Genomic DNA, 15,663 nt, shown 5'->3' on the forward strand with positions numbered 1-15,663 from the left:
TGAATGTCACAAGATTAATCTGTCTGGGGCAGGTTTCCACAGCATAACTGAGAAACTGGCTGAGGCTCGAGCTCATCCAGAGATACCACCATATTTGGTCAAATACTAGACAGGGCTCTATTCTATCACTGGAAACTCCAGAGGGAGGGGGACTCTGAAAATACCTCCTCAGACAGCAAGAGCCCCCACTCCCACCCCAGGCTGTCCCAGCCCCACTGCCGCTGTCCTTCGAACCAGTGAAATAGCCAGTGTGAGGGGGCGAAGGATGGGCACAGCCTGGTTGTGTTCTGTGCAGCCTTATTGCTGCCCTTCTGCTGTTGCTGGCAATGGGGTGGGTCCAACAGGCAGCTGGGGTGACCCCTCCCTGCCTCCACAGAAAAGTGGGAAAATTAAAAGAGGGGGACTGGGCTGAAGGAAGTTTCTCTGCTTCTCAAGACCCCTGAAACCACCGTACTTTCCTCATCGTTTGTGCCTGTCTCCCAAAGACAGGAATTATCAGTTTCCCCAGCTTCCGACTTCAGTGTTTGTTGATGGAGATTCCACAGTCCAGGCTCCGAAGTTTGAACTTAGCAGGGCCCAGAATCTGCACTTTAACAAGACCTGTCTGCTAAGGTGCAGCATAGGGAATATAGTCAACAATATTATAAGAACTACGTTCGGTGCCAGGTGGGTACTAGATTTATGGGGCCATCACTTTGTAAGTTATGTAAATGTCTAACCACTGTGCTGTACACTGAAAACTGATATTGAATGTCAATTCTGATTGAAAATTAAAAAATAATTTTTAAAAAGCCCCATAGGTGCCACAGGGGTTGTCATCCATCCTATAGCTTATTCCTCCACCACAGCTCCATTTTACCACAAGAAGACCAAGGCCCAGGGAGAGGACAGGCCTTACCCAAGTTCACACAGCAAGTTAGTGCCAGGACTGGGGAAAGCTGGTTTGAGCACAACTCAGTCTCCTCATTCTTACTACTCATCCCCAAAACTTTATACATACAGCTCTGGGCCAAGAGGGGCTGGAGGGGCCCAGAAGCCAGGCCAGTCCTTCTGGGAACCCCAGACCCCTCCCAGTGGGGAGGGGGAGCTGTGGGGTACCCAAGCAGGTGTTGTGGGGAAACAAGAGTGGGCCTAGTGACCATCACTGAATTTTCCATTCTTGGCCAGCTCAGGCCAGGAAAGAGGCCCCTTCCTCCAGCCTTGATTTCTAGAAAGCAGTGAAGGGTGTGCGTTCTGGCAGACCACCATGGGACCCAACTCCACAGGTCAGACAGAGCCAGGCCCGAGAGGCAAGCATAGCAATTTGGACTTCGGAGGCTCCTGCCCCACAGCAAAGTCAGGGTCCTTAACGTCTTTATACATGGGAGGTGGTCAGAACACAAGGGCGAGGGAAAGTGGGGGATGCTGGGATGAAGAATGTAGAGCGGGAAGCAGGGGGTGGTCACACAGAGCCACCAGAGCCCCGGCTCCAGGCCTGGCCCGGAACAATGCTGCACTCACCGCCAGGTGGCACCACCAGAAAGCGAGACATCCCTGAAGAGCATGCAAACCCTGATGGAACTTCCAAGCTAGCCACTTCTGGAGTGGGCCCTCGGGCTGACAATGAGGGGACTGGATACGTGGCTGCAGGTCCTGTGCCTGTCCCTGATTGCCCAAGTGACCCCGTTGTTGATAAGGGCCAGTGCCCAGAACACCTTCTACATCAGAGCAGGGATGGCGCAGCTGGCCAGGAGTTGGGGTGGGGCAGAAGGGTTTCTGTCTGCTGTGTAAGTGAATCTCTTCATATGGAGCATCTACTATGTCCTAGGCCCTAGGCTTTGGCACCTGGACACCATAATTTTTAGAAAATAACAATTAGTAATGATAATAGCTATTGCTTAACATCTACTTACTGACTGCCAGATAGTAAGCTAAGTCCTTCAGGTGCAGTGTTTCATTAAATCCTCCCAACCACCCTGTGCTGAGGTCTTAATTTTCTCCTGAATCTAGAATGGGGAAACTGAGGCTCGGGGAGCCAAAATCATAAAAGATTCAAAGCAAGTTTGTCTGGTTTCTGCACATGCTGTTCCTTGCAGTGGGGGAAGGAGAGAAGCATTGCATCCAGGACAGGAGGGGGAACGTCCAGTTGGTCACTTGGTCATCAGGGGAGGTCTATGCTTGCCTCAGCCTCACCCTGACACCCTCAAACAAACTGGACCCTGTGTGTTGTGGAGGTCACTCAAGGGGATCTGAGAGCCTCCAGGGTGTGGGCACAGCACCCAGCAATGTCCCCGACATGTAGTAGGCATTCACTAAATATTTAATGCATTGACTCAAACCAAGTGTCTGTCATACAAGGTGATGACGCTGGAGTGAAGAATGGGAGGCCAAAGCACCGGGGACTTGGAGAAAGAGGTGCAGCCCAGGGGCTAAGAGTTCAGACTCCAGAGGTTGACAGACCTGAATTTTAATCCTGCCTCTATCAGTTCACAGCTGTGTGAACTTGGGAACATTACTTGACTTCTCTGAACCTTAGTTTCTTCTGCACAGTGGAGATAATAATAATTTGGCTCTAAATGGATTGTCGTGAGGATCAAATGAGATGATGCACATTAATATACTTAGCAGAGTACTTGACAAAAGTAGGCGCTCAATGAATGGGAGCTGAAATTGTCACTGTCATTGTTAAAACTTTTGAGTCGGGCCTTCAAGGATATTTCTCAAGGTTTCCTAGGCATCGTTAGGTGGGGACAAGGATAGAACCCGCAGAATAATGCAGAGGCCCCATCCCCAGTGGGCCCATCCTGGAGCCTTGGCTGGGCCAGGAGGACCTGCGGGATTCAATATAAAGGCCTATCCAAGTGGACCTAGTAAGGTTGGGGGAGGCGGGAGGAGACTAGCCGGCGCCTCTGCTGCGAGATGGAGGGGGGCTGTGGCCAGGAGGGTGCATCCTTCACAGGAGGTCTTGGCTTTCCTGCCATGCTGCCCACCCCACCCTCCACCCTCCCGGGTCGGAGTCTTTCTCCCAGGCCCATATTTGCACAAATGCCTGCCTCACTGCTCACTCCAGAGCCCCAGCCAAGAGGCACTATTTTAAGCTCCCTGAACGGGAACACTGTTGGTGGGAACAGACCCAGCCAGCAAGCTCCTAGTTCTCAAAAAAGGGAACGGCTTGGGTGAATGGGCGGCCCCTGGGATGTGCAGAGGGGCTGCCACATCCACATGACCCTCTGCCCAGACTGGGTGCCAGTGCCTCCTCCCCAACGGGGGCAGGAGGGCTGTCAAGGAAGTGTGAGTTGGGCTAAAATTCTAAGAGGTGCACTTGTGCTCCGGCAGGGGCTGGCCAAGGCCTCCCTTCTTTTCAGCATCCAGCCTTGAAAACACTGAGTTTGTTTCTGGGTTGCATATTGACTTCCCACTGTGCCTAGTCTCTTGTTAGCACTCAGCACTCATAGAACCTGGTGGATATCTTGTGTAGTTCCTCCCAGAGTAGGAACCCCTTCTAAAGCAACTTTGCCAGACATCTCCAGTATAGGGAGGTCGTTTCTCACAGAGGATGCCCATCTACATATTCAAGCTTTAGTTGTTGAAAATTATAATTATAAAAGTTTTCTCTTTCATTATGTTAAAGTCCCTTCTTGTGATGCAATATTGTACAGTAGGAGTCTGCAGATGGGAAATGGTGGTCAGACACTCGCTACGCCCCTTCTTATGTGACCATGTCCACTTTTCCTAACCTTGAAGAGCCTCAGTTTCCTCATAGGGTTGTTAAAATGGATTTGTCATAAAAATTATAATTTGCCTGGCTCATGACTGGTATTTAATATTTGGCAAGTTAGGGCCGTTTTTATTGCGATTTGGTTGGTTTTGTGTATGCCTGTTTATTGTGTGGTGTTTTTGCGGGTGCGTGTACTACTTTTGCTTTTGATTGTGAAGACCAAGCATAGACTAAGATCTTGAACACAACTGAGTCACCTTGGGCAAGTGACCTAACCTGTCTGAGCTCCAGTCTTCCTTAAAAGGAGGAGAGATTAACGAGATAATGCATGTGACGTGCCTGTCACAGAGTGGTGCTCAACGAATGGCCCTGCTATTCTTTTGTTGCATCTGTTGTTTTTAGTTCTGCTCAGTTAGGTCACACAGAACAATTTTAACCAGCTCTCTTCTAGAACTTTCTACTGCCAGATCTCAGTAATAGAATGCATTGCCCTGGAAAAGAGTGAGCTCCCCGTCAGCCAAGGTGTTTTAGCACAGGCCAGAAGACCACCTGGGAGTGCTGTGAGGGTGATTTAAGAAGAGGAAAGGGTTGAGCTTGTTGGGCTTTAATAAATAGTTCCCTTCCGGCTATGAGAGGTTCAAGCCTTAGGTCCAAAGCCTCAGAACCCCATATGGGATTGTCCAACCTGCCTTGACTTGCCCAGACCTGGGGCAGGAAGGAGCCCAAGAGAGTCTGTGACAGACGTGGAATAAACAGCCTGTCTCCGAGGCAGACGGAGGCGCCGGGCCCCCCGCCCACCGGCATATCCTCCCCTCAGTCCCAGGGGATGTTTATACTCTGGTCAGAGTTTATAGGATGTCTGGACTTACAAGATCCAGAGTTCTGGCTTTCCCCCTAGAGCTGTCAGCCCCTCCTCTGGCAGGGTGGGTCTGCATCTATTTTGAGTGGGAGGCTCCGCCTTCCAGTGGAAGCAGGAAGAGGGTACAGTATGAGAAATGTTCTCATCAGACCCCCAGAGTGTAGACCAGGGTGGAGGAAGAAACCTGGTTTGTGAAGGACGGGAGAAGAAGGGGGGTTGATGTCTTCTAGCTGTTTATCGGAGAGAAGTCTTGGGAGGGGGAGAGGCATAGGGGACCAGAGAGAGGGGATTTCTCTTGCAGCTTGGGTTCAAAGACCTGTTCCTCTCAAATAAAGCTAAAAATGGACGGAACTTATCAAAGTTTGCCTTACATACTGGCTTCTGTCATTGCCTCAGATAGTGCTCTTTGTGTCACACTTGGTGTATATCTCTGTGAGTACGAATTTGTGGATGGGGTCTTGTATGCGTACGTTTTGTTTTGTTATGATTTTGAACAGTCATCCAGCGGAAGCCTGTCTCAAGGAGCAAGCATGTCTTATGTTTCTCAGTGCCTGGCTCAGGGGCCTGTGACCAGAGCAGGACTTGCTGAGAGAGCAGAGAAGCCCTGAGAGCTACTCACTACCCACCGCTTGGGGGACAAGCAGCGACCCTGAGATGCGTCAGATCACACTTCAGCAAGGAGCGTTGGTGGCCATAGCAAGGCCTCTGACTCATCCTGCCTCCTCCCAGAAAGTCGCCTCAAAAACTTACAGCCTCTTAGGGCTACAGTGCATCCCAACCCCAGTCTCCCTGCAGAAGCCTTGTCTCTGTGGCCTGAGCCGTTGGGAGGTGATCCTAAGAAGCTACCCCAGGCAGTGGTTTAAATATCTTGCCTAGGATGCTCTATAAGTTTCTATGAACTGTGACCTTCAAGGTATAGCAATGAGGAGCCTTGAGGGTTCTTGAGGAGGGTTCATTCACTGCATTTGACAAATAAATATACATTGAGCATCTCCTATGTGCCAGGCACTGGGCATACAGCTATGAACAGCTAAAACAGTTTCTGAGCTTGTGTTATTATAGAGAATGAAAGATACAACAATATTGACATTTTAGGACCAGCCTACGGTTGCTGGGCCCCTCTCCTCTCAGTCTCCTACACCTCCTGCATCCTTGGGAACTGTCAGATCTCCCGGGAAGCCCATGACCTCAGGCCTTGGGGCATGTGGAGGAAGGTACAATGTCTCCAAAATGGGAAAGCTTGCCAAATTTCCATTGGAAGATTGGCTCTCATAAATATTGTATTTGTGAGGAAAGAGGAAGAAATGGCTAGTATGGAATCTGACCACTTCCAAATGGAAATGGCTCCCAGGAAAAAGCCTCCATAATTGTTCCAATGTTAGAAGAACTTTTCAAGGTTTCTGGCCTTGGGAGACAGAGGTGGTCCAGTCCAAGGACCCAGGCACATGCTGCCGATCACTGCCTGGCGGTAAGAGTGATACCTCTTATATATCCAGGCGAATATAAAGATTTTTACGGAAGAGGAAATTGAGGCCCAGGGAAGGGAAATAACGTACCCACAGTCGTATAGCAGAGCTTAGGATGAAAAAGAGGCAGAGCTTAGGATGAAAAAGAGGCAGAGCTTAGGATGAAAGCCTGGGCCTCTGAGGCCACTTTTGACCACCACCCATCCTAACCTTTGCCCCAGTTTAGGAAATGAGCTAGGAACTAGGCAGTGATTAGAGGTGGGTGCCCTGTCATTAGGCAGCACACACAGAGTGCCCAAGGCCATGCAAGTTATTTCTGACGTGGCCCGGCTATGCTCTATGGACAAACCAACGCTGGAGAGAACTGTGCCTGGCGAGAGGGTTTGGCGTCAGGGGGACATGTTTTCTGATACAGCTCTAGAGAAAATTCAAGAGTCGGGGTGACCCCAATCTCTCCCCCAGTAGTATGCTCTTAGAAAAGCTGAGATGGTTTGGCTCTTCAGTCTGATGATCACATAGCCAGGTCCATAATTTTTATTTTCCTTGTTATGATTCCCTTATATTCTATCCCATTATCTCAACCACAGAGCTAGCTCTGACGTAGTCATTCCAGAATCACAGATCTCATGTTTTAGAGCGTTTCTTAAAGTCTCAGGCTCAATGAGACCTTACCGATCATTTGCTAGCTTCTCAATAATACTCCTGTTCAATGCTCCCGAGTCTCTTTTTAGTTTCTCTTGGTTTTAAATGTCTACCACCCTGCTTCTTCCATCTGCTGATGATAAATTTGCTCTTTGAGAATATACAGAGCAAAACTGCTCCTTCTACCTTAGGAGTATGACAGGCAATATCAGTCAGGATGGGCCGTGTTGTGCTGCAGTAACAAACAGCCCCCAGATCTTAGAGATTTCATCCGGCAAAGGTTTCTTTCTCATAAATCCTATGTAGGCTGCCGGGGAATGCTCTGCTCATTAGAATTACTCAGGGACATAGAGTGATGGAAGCTTCATCACAACACTTACTTCCACCAGCACCACAAGAAGATGAGAGGTTTGCAAGCAGTGGATTTACAGAGTTTGAGAATGGGTCCTGGAGTCTCCGTTCCAACCACTTACTTTATTTGGGCAAATTCTTTCATTTCTTTAAGTGTCAGTTTCTCATCTATAAAATGATGATAATAAAAAGTACCTACCTCACAGATTTGCTGTAAGGTTAACTGAGAAGATGAATCTGGGCCCTCAGCACAGAGTCTGGTTCATAGAAAGAACTCAATAAATGTCAGCTATTATGTTAACATAATGTTAATATGATGATGTTAACTTAATAGTGGCTACCGTCTCTCCAGACAGCACAATCCTGGTCCCTTCCATTGTTCTGCACATTGACCAGTTTGAATTCCTTAAAAGTTTGTTTGGTTTTTTTCTCACATTCGTTTTCACATTATTTTTTATGCATTTTGTCTCATGAGAGAGGCCTTTAGGGGTTTAAAGCTGAGGGAGAAAAAGGTATATCTATGTCTCTTAACAACCCCAAAAGATTTACTTAGCTCAATATTCATTGCCAAGTCCTTTTGTGGAGTCCAGAAAAGAGAGAACGAATTTGGAGAAAAATCCCTGCTCGAAATAAAACCCAATGATAGAGAGACACAGAAATCAAAAGTGCAGAATGTCAGAGTTGGAAGGATGAATTGTTTTAGAACAAGCAAGTCTCATCATCTCTTCTCTTTTCCAGATGGAGATACACAAGTTGTTTTAGAACAAGCAAGTCTCATCATCTCTTCTCTTTTCCAGATGGAGATACACAAGTCCAGAGAGGGACAGAGACTGATACAATGCCACACAGCAACTCAGTGTTGGAGTTGGGGCAGAACTCACTTCCTTTAATACCAGTTTTGGGGCTTTCCACACACCACATAAGGGGACAACATTCTTCACCCCCAGGACAGGGTGGGGCAGGGCAGGGGAAGAGGGAATCTCCTAGGAATGATGGCTTGTCCTCAGAGTTGTATTCCAGCAGAGTTGTAAAGTTAAGAACTTTATAAACATTACCTTATTAAGGCTTCTTGGAAACCCAAAGTCACAGCTCCTCTAGGTCATGGGACATGCATGAACATCCAGTGAACAAACAGAGGGTAACGTTACATTTTTCACTTCGTTTAGGAAACCTGGCTTCTAATTATAGGATTTGTTTAACAGTCCTGGGTGGTTTACGAAGGCTCGGAGTCAGCCTGCGGTCCTGAGGGCTGGCTGAGGAGTGTCGGATGGGAAGACACAGGCAGGTAGCGGGAGGGAGGCAGCAGGGGACCTCAGCAACGAAGGGGAGAGATGGACAAGCATAAGTCAACTTCAGTCAGGCCTAGAGGGAACATTAAAGTGATCTCTCTAACCCCACCAACCAGCTTACTTCCGGTTGGAAATTGTCTCCAATAACTCCCTCGTGTTACCGTAACCCTCTCACACATGGGCAGTGAATGTGAGTTTGCTCTACGGGAAGTAGGTGAAACAGCAATCCCACCATGCGTGGGTTCTCTGTCGAACTGAATCTCCTGCGATAGCGATCATTATTAGCTTCCTGGGGAAAAGTGGGCTCGGGGCTGGTTAGATTTCTAAGTTTATTTTAAAAAATGAATTTTATTTTAAGTAAGTTATTTTTTAAAAAATAATTTTTATTAATTCTGTAAAATATTATACTAATATATTCTATTCCCTTAACACACATACACAAAATAGAAATTAGAAAAGATAGAAGTAAAAAAAAAAGTCCCTAATATTATATGTTGCTATAATATATCTCTAAGTCCCCATAGTTAAGCTCATTATCTAAGGAGGCAAGGTGATTATCTAAGGGGGCACTAAACGTGGTGAATGAGATCAATATGAAGCTGAAAGAACCCCTGCCCCCCGACTCATGCAGCCCAAATTGTAATGCTGGTATCTTGTCAAGCTGCTCCCAAGCCAAGACACTTAAGGTCCAACCCATCTGCCATACTGCCATGGCCCCCAACACACTCAGGGCTCCGATACAAGCTCAGCCCAGGCCTCTGCCACTCAAGGAAAACCCCCTAAACCCTCCCCATGTCCCAAGTCTCCCAAATCTCCTAGCACCTCCATTCCTGAGTCAGCGCATACGCTCTTGTGCACACACACGAGCACAGACACATACCACCCTCTAAGGCCCTTGGACGACGTAGCTCTGTGCTTTCTCGAAGCTAGGTCCATGGTTTCCAAAGTGGGGTGTCATTCCAGACTTAGGAAAAATATTAGGAACTTCTATTTTTACTTCTATCTTTTCTAACTTCTATTTTTTATTTGTGTATCCACTTTCCCATACCCTGTACTCCACCCAGGTTCTCATCCCCTTCTCTCTCTCCCCAGGGCTTCCTGGAGAGACTAAAAGGCCTTTCATCCATGGCTAGTGGGAGGACATATCGGTTTCAGCCTCTGTGGGCGGGGGTGGAGGGGGGAGGCAAGAGACAATATATATCAGAATGATAAATGCATGAGACCTGCAATCCAACAATTGCTCTTCTAGGCCTTCATCCAACAGAGATGCCCCCATGTGGAAATTACGCAGGTACCAGGACAGTCTTTGCAGTACCGTTGATAACAGAAAAGGATTGGAAACCTGCTAAGTGCTCATCCGTACATTCATACGAGACTGGTGGCCTGGATCATGGCGCGTCCATCCAGTGGGACACAGCCGTCTATATGATGATAGGCTGCAACATCTGAGATATGTTATTAGGTAAATGAAGTAAGGTTCAGAACAGTGTGAAATAACATGCTCCTATGTATAAAAAAATAAACTACAGGGCCCGTATATGTACATATGTGTAAGTGAACTTGCTAGCATTTGCCTGGACTATCTCTGGAAGTATACACAAAAAATTTGTAGCAGCGATTTCCTCTGGGGAGGGGAAGTGGGTGGGTAAGGGGGTGGGCTTGGGAGAGAACTTACTGCTCATAGTACACCATTATATCTTTTCGATGGTGACTATGTGCAGATATTATCTATTCAAATAATAAATACTATTTTTAAATGAAGAAATAAATGTTTATTACTGTATGATGTGGATTATTTCATTCCCGCTCTCTCTCCTCTGGGCTGGGCCCAAGAGACCTCATTTTTATGAGTCAACGAAGTCACCTAGAGGTGAGTCAGGTCTCACCCCTCCGAAGCGGGAGCAGCCGCCTCGGAGTGCGTGATTGTTTTCTCCATCCCTTCCGCAGTCAGAAGTTGTCCAACCCCATTATTGTACAAATGGAAAAAACTGAGGCCCAGTTTGGGGAAATCGGTTACCCAAAGTCCCCCAGCAAGCAGTGGCAGGAAATTGGTCATGATTGGGAAAGACAATCCTCTTTTTTAAAAAAATCCTAGAATAGCAAGAAAAAATAAACAAATCTGGGTGGGACAGCCTCATGGAAAAAAAGTTACGAGGTTACTTACCAGCATGTGGCATAAGGTTCTAGACAGTGGTGATGACTGTGAGCACTGCAAGTGTTTGTTGAATGACTTATGGACGGCGGGACTTTCTGTCGGTGGGTTTTGATTAGCTGTGGCTGTCACTCTGAAAGTTAGAGAGGGCCAGGACTCTGACTCCCATCTTCTGGTTACTGAGAGTAATGCCATTTCTAGTACCCCGAGTTCATGTGCTCAGTGGTGTGAATTTTTGCCAGCTGCAAAATGACCAGGGGCGGCAGGTAGAAAGTGTTGGATTTAGGTGGGGGGTTTGGTGGATTGGCAGAACATGCATTCTAACCGACTCCTAGAGTGTCTTCATTACTGCAGAGCCTAATAAGCAAAAAATATTTCCCAGACCTCCTAGAGTTATGGATCAAGGTCATATCCCTGTTTCTTTATTGTAGCTGACATCAAGCACCATCAGATGGGTGTTCTGCAGCGGTGTTTCATTGCTCATGTTATGGGCTAAATTGTACCCTCCCAAAATTCATATGTTGAAGTTCTAACCTCCAACATCACATAATTTGACCTTATTTGGGAATAAGGCTGTCGCAAATGTGATTAGTTAAGATGAGGTCATACTGAAGTAGGGTGGACCTTAATCCAATATGACTGGTATCCTTATAAAAAGGGGAAATTTGGAGACAGACACACAAGGGCAAACGACTTGTGAACATCAAGGCAGACAGCAGGCTGATGCATCTGCAAGCCTAGGAGTGCCAAAGATGGCCAGGAACGCACCAGAAACTACAGGAGAGGCCTGGAACAGATTTCCCGTCGCAGCCGTCAGAAAGACCCAACCCTGACAACACCTTGATCTTGGACTTCTAACCTCCAGACCTGGAAAACAATACATTGCTACTATTTAAACCACCCAGTCTGTGGTACTTGTCATAGCAGCCCTAAGATACTAATATAGAGCCATTGCTGGCTTTGCGGGTATCGAGGGGCAGAGGTGAGAGTGGCTTTCTGACCCGTCTATGCAGCACAGCAGTGTGTTCTCAAAGTCAACAGCAGAGCTGCCTTTTCTGATTCCAGCACTTGTGATGGCAGCAGAGGGAGCAGCTGCTCCAGAGGGACAGCTCTGTCGTGTTGTCAACCAAGTCATTTCCAAGGCCCTTCTTAGAGCTTCTCCAGCCTTCCCAACAACTGTGTAAGCACCTCATTCCCTGTAGTCAATCCCTTTCTTTTGAAAAAAGCAGGAATGGTTGTTTCCTACAGCTGAATCCTGACTGGTGCCACTTCATCGGACATTTGACACCGTGTTAAATTTTCAATTTTGCACACTTGGCATACGTAAGTTCTAACACAAAGTAAGTTGTCAAGGACCTGTTATATGTCTTTTTTTTTAAAGCGATAATTGCCTTTCTTTTTCTGATAGTCAAAACAACAAATGTTCATTGTAAATGAGGAAAAAATCACAATGCCATATACAGATGACATATTATTGAATTGTACACTTGAAACCTATATAATTTTATTAACCTATGTCACGCCAATAAATCTAATTTAAAAAAAAGAAAACGATAACGAAGTAAGCTAGAATCACCCCAATTCCCACCTTCCTCCAAACATTTCATAGTGCATTGTCACACACACACGTACAATCATGTGTTAAGGTCAAATTATGTGGTGTCGGAGGTTAGACTTCAACATATGAATTTTGGGAGGGTACAATTCAGCCCATAACATGAGCAACGAAACACAGCTCAGGGTGCGATTACTGCGGCCCAAGAGTTCAGATGTTCAAGGCCCATAGGCTGGTAGCAGCAGGAGGTCAGACAGGAAGTACAGCCTCTTTCCAAGGCTCGAACCACCTCCCTCTTGCACATCCAAGAGTTTTGGGTGGGGAGCAGTGTCCGGTCCCACCTGGTGCTGGCTGTGGTAGGATGTAAATGTCTCAGCAGAAGCTGGTTTGGGTGAGTCATGTCCCAAGTTGTGGGTCAAGCCCACAACTCCCAGAGCCACCACTGAGGTGGAAGCTAATTTTCTCCCTCTACCAGGGGAAGGTTCCGAGCCAACCACCCAGGGCCCTTCAACAAAAGCTGCCCCACTTCCTATCAGCACTCGAATGCCAGGGAGTCACAGAGATTTGGACTGTACGACCATCGTTCCCTCTCCCACTACCATTCTTCCCTGACAATCAGCACAAAGTTTTGCTACATCTTTCTCCCAGGACAATAGGAAACTGGCCCGCATTGCCTTTCCCAGACATACTCCCTTCGGTCACTCACCGCGACCTTTGGTCCTGGCCCGTCTGTGCAGCAGGCTAAGGATCAGACAAACACAGCCTCCAGCAGGGCACCTGGCTGTATTCATACTTACCTTCACACACAGACATCACACACAGACACATCGTTTTTTTAACTATAGTAAAAAGATACATAACATAAAAGTGACCATTTTAACCACTTTTAAGTACACAGTTAAATGACACATATATTTACAGTGTTGTGCAACCATCATCATTATCCATTTCCAGAACTTTTTCATCATCCCAAATAGGAACTTTATTCCCATTAAGTAGTAGTAAATCCTCATTCCCTCCCCCAGCTCCTGGCAACCACCATTCTACTTTCTATCTCTATGAATTTGTCTATTCCAGTTACCTCGTCTAAGTGGAATCATACAGTGTTTGTCCTTTTGTGTCTGACTTATTTCACTTAGCATGTTTTCAAGGTTCATACGTGTTGCATGTACCAGAATTTAATTCTATTTTAAGGCTGAGTAATATTCCATTGTCTGTATGTGCCACATTTTGTGTATCCATTTATTCATTGATGGACACTTGGGTTGTTTTCACATTTTGGCTGTTATGAATAATGCTGCTATGAACATCAGTGTACAAGTATCTAAATATCTAAGAGGTTCTTCTATTATTAATATTAGTATTAGTATTATTGTTATTATTATTATTGCCACTCTAATGGGTTTGAAGTGGCATCCCATCGTGGTTTTGCAGACACATCATTTTACTTAAATAAGATTATACCATATACCTTCTTCTGTAACATGACTTTTAACCTCATTAATATGTTGTGGACCACTTTCTATAGGGTGACATTTTTGAGAAATTCATTTTATTACAATTATAAGCATTTCTTCACTAATTGACTATTATTTACCTCTCAATCAAGTTAAATCAATGAAACAAATGTCTTATGTTCATCAAAGAAAGCATACAGAGCTCGATTTTTTTTTTGGAACTCAATTTTTAAGTCAGGACTTATGGCCCGTTCCAGTATATAATTGTCTCCCATTGATCTCTCTGAGCTGTGCCTTTTGGGTGGAATCGGTGTGAAGTCAGTGCTGGGAACAGGTTAGGGGTGAGAACATGAAATGTGATAGAGAGTTCATAGGATCTCGATGCCAGAACGGACTTGCAAGTTGTCATTCAGCCTCTGCTTGCAATCTCCTGGTAACGGAGAGCTCGCCATGTTACGAAGACGGCCCTTTAGCCCATTTCATCCTTGAGTAGCTCCACCGATTTACAAAGGCCTTCTTTATTTTATTTTATTTTTAATTTTTAAGAGTTACACATTTCTTTTTTTTTTTTATTGAATTAAATTATTGGGATAACATTGGTCAATAACAGTATATAAGTTTCATGCATACAAGTCTATGACACAACATCTGTATACTGCATTGTGTGCTCACCACCCTCGAAGTCCTTCTTATGTAGTTCTAAACTCCACCTCCTTAGAGATTCCAGTGTTTCCAGCTCAACCTCTCCCTTGATCACCTGCAGAGGTGAGGCAGCTCTCCCAGACCCCATGAGTCCCCTGTCCTCCGGGCCCCTCGCTCTCCTGGTTGGGGTCCCCTTGCCCCGACTTCACACACCCTCGAGGACACAGAACTCCCCAAACACACTCTCATATCCAGCTCCTAACAAGAGCCTTCCCTTCACCTCCCAAGATGCCTTACTTACACTCACTAAGCCCGAGTATCAGCGACCTGTTTCCTCTGGGAGTGGAAGGATTTCAAGGCTGCTTGCCACAGTCTGGAAAGAAAAGCCACTTCACATAGTGATTAATAAACATAAAGCTCTCATAACTCTCAAGAGAGGGTATGGGAGGAAATAGAAACGGCTTCGAAAATGTTTGAGACAGATTTATGGAGACTGAGTCACAAATGGCAGCCATTTAGTTAGCCGTTTGAGGTATTTAGGTGGCAGGGTGCCTCCTCTCCTAGAATGTCCTAGGACCAGTCTCCAGGTCACTGCAGTTCCTTGTCTTGACCTCTGGCAATGAACTTTCTGATAATTGAGCTTATTGGTACTTAGCCAGGCACAGAGTTCTTGGATATGAAAATGGTGACTCTAGCCACAATTACACTGGTAGTTTTGCTTTTTTTCTTTTCTGTCTTGTTGAAAAATATCTGATGCTTATATAGTAGCAGAACTAACAGAAGCATAACTTTTCACAATCTCCAGAATGGATTTTCCATAATTTTGATGGTTCTATTGGGCTGGTTTTATCTTTGCCCTGGGATCTGTGAGTGTGTTACACCGGACCCCTGAGCATGGGTGGGGAGTGGGGGTTACAAGCCTTCCCTGGCTGGCCACTATCATACACCCCAGGCATGGGTTTATGAATGAAATCCATCTTCTGGGTTCAGGAAGAAAGGGGGCGACATGAATGGTGAGTCTGTGGTGTGTCAGCTCTGGTGTCATAACACTTAATAATATCCGACATTCACTGAGCGCTTCCTCCGAAGCCAGCCCTGGGCTAACCACTTCATAAGCATGGTCTCCCTTCACCCTCACAGCGATCCTGGGAGGGGATTGCTGCCTCTCACTCTGTTCTGAAGAGGAGGGAAGTGTGGTTCACAGACATTAAGTACCTTCCCCAAGCCCCTCCTCTACTCATGGGCAGTAGCAGAGCCCCTGCCTGACCCAACACAGGACAGCAGGTACCGCTCATGGCAACGCTGAAAGGCAGGCCTTATTCTCCCTACTTCCCAGAGGAGGAAGGGGACATGCAGAGCTGCAGTCAAGGAGCTGTGCCCAGACCTCAGAGCTAGGAAGCAGCAGGGAAGCAGCAAATGCACAGGCCCCCTGACGTCAAGAGAAATATTTCCTCGAAGGAAAGACATGGGGGCGAAGATGCTCCTGCTGGACTCATAAGATCAGGGACAGCCCTGGGTTCAGCACCCCACAGTCCTCAAGGCCACCCACCTGC

The 15,663-nt window shown here is 46.5% G+C and overlaps 1 protein-coding gene across 1 annotated transcript in view; it reads right to left on the minus strand.

The window, feature by feature from the left end:
- Positions 1-14,512, minus strand: part of IL17B (interleukin 17B) — a 20,813-nt gene extending 6,301 nt beyond the window's left edge. Inside the window, exon 1 of the mRNA XM_039835918.1 lies at positions 14,418-14,512. The gene's annotated coding sequence lies outside the window, so the exon portion shown is untranslated. The remainder of the gene's footprint in view (positions 1-14,417) is intronic.
- Positions 14,513-15,663: the final 1,151 nt, after the last annotated feature.

Source organism: Pteropus medius, unplaced genomic scaffold, assembly GCF_902729225.1.
Source record: "Pteropus medius unplaced genomic scaffold, Ma_sr-lr_union100, whole genome shotgun sequence".
Lineage (NCBI taxonomy): Eukaryota > Metazoa > Chordata > Mammalia > Chiroptera > Pteropodidae > Pteropus > Pteropus medius.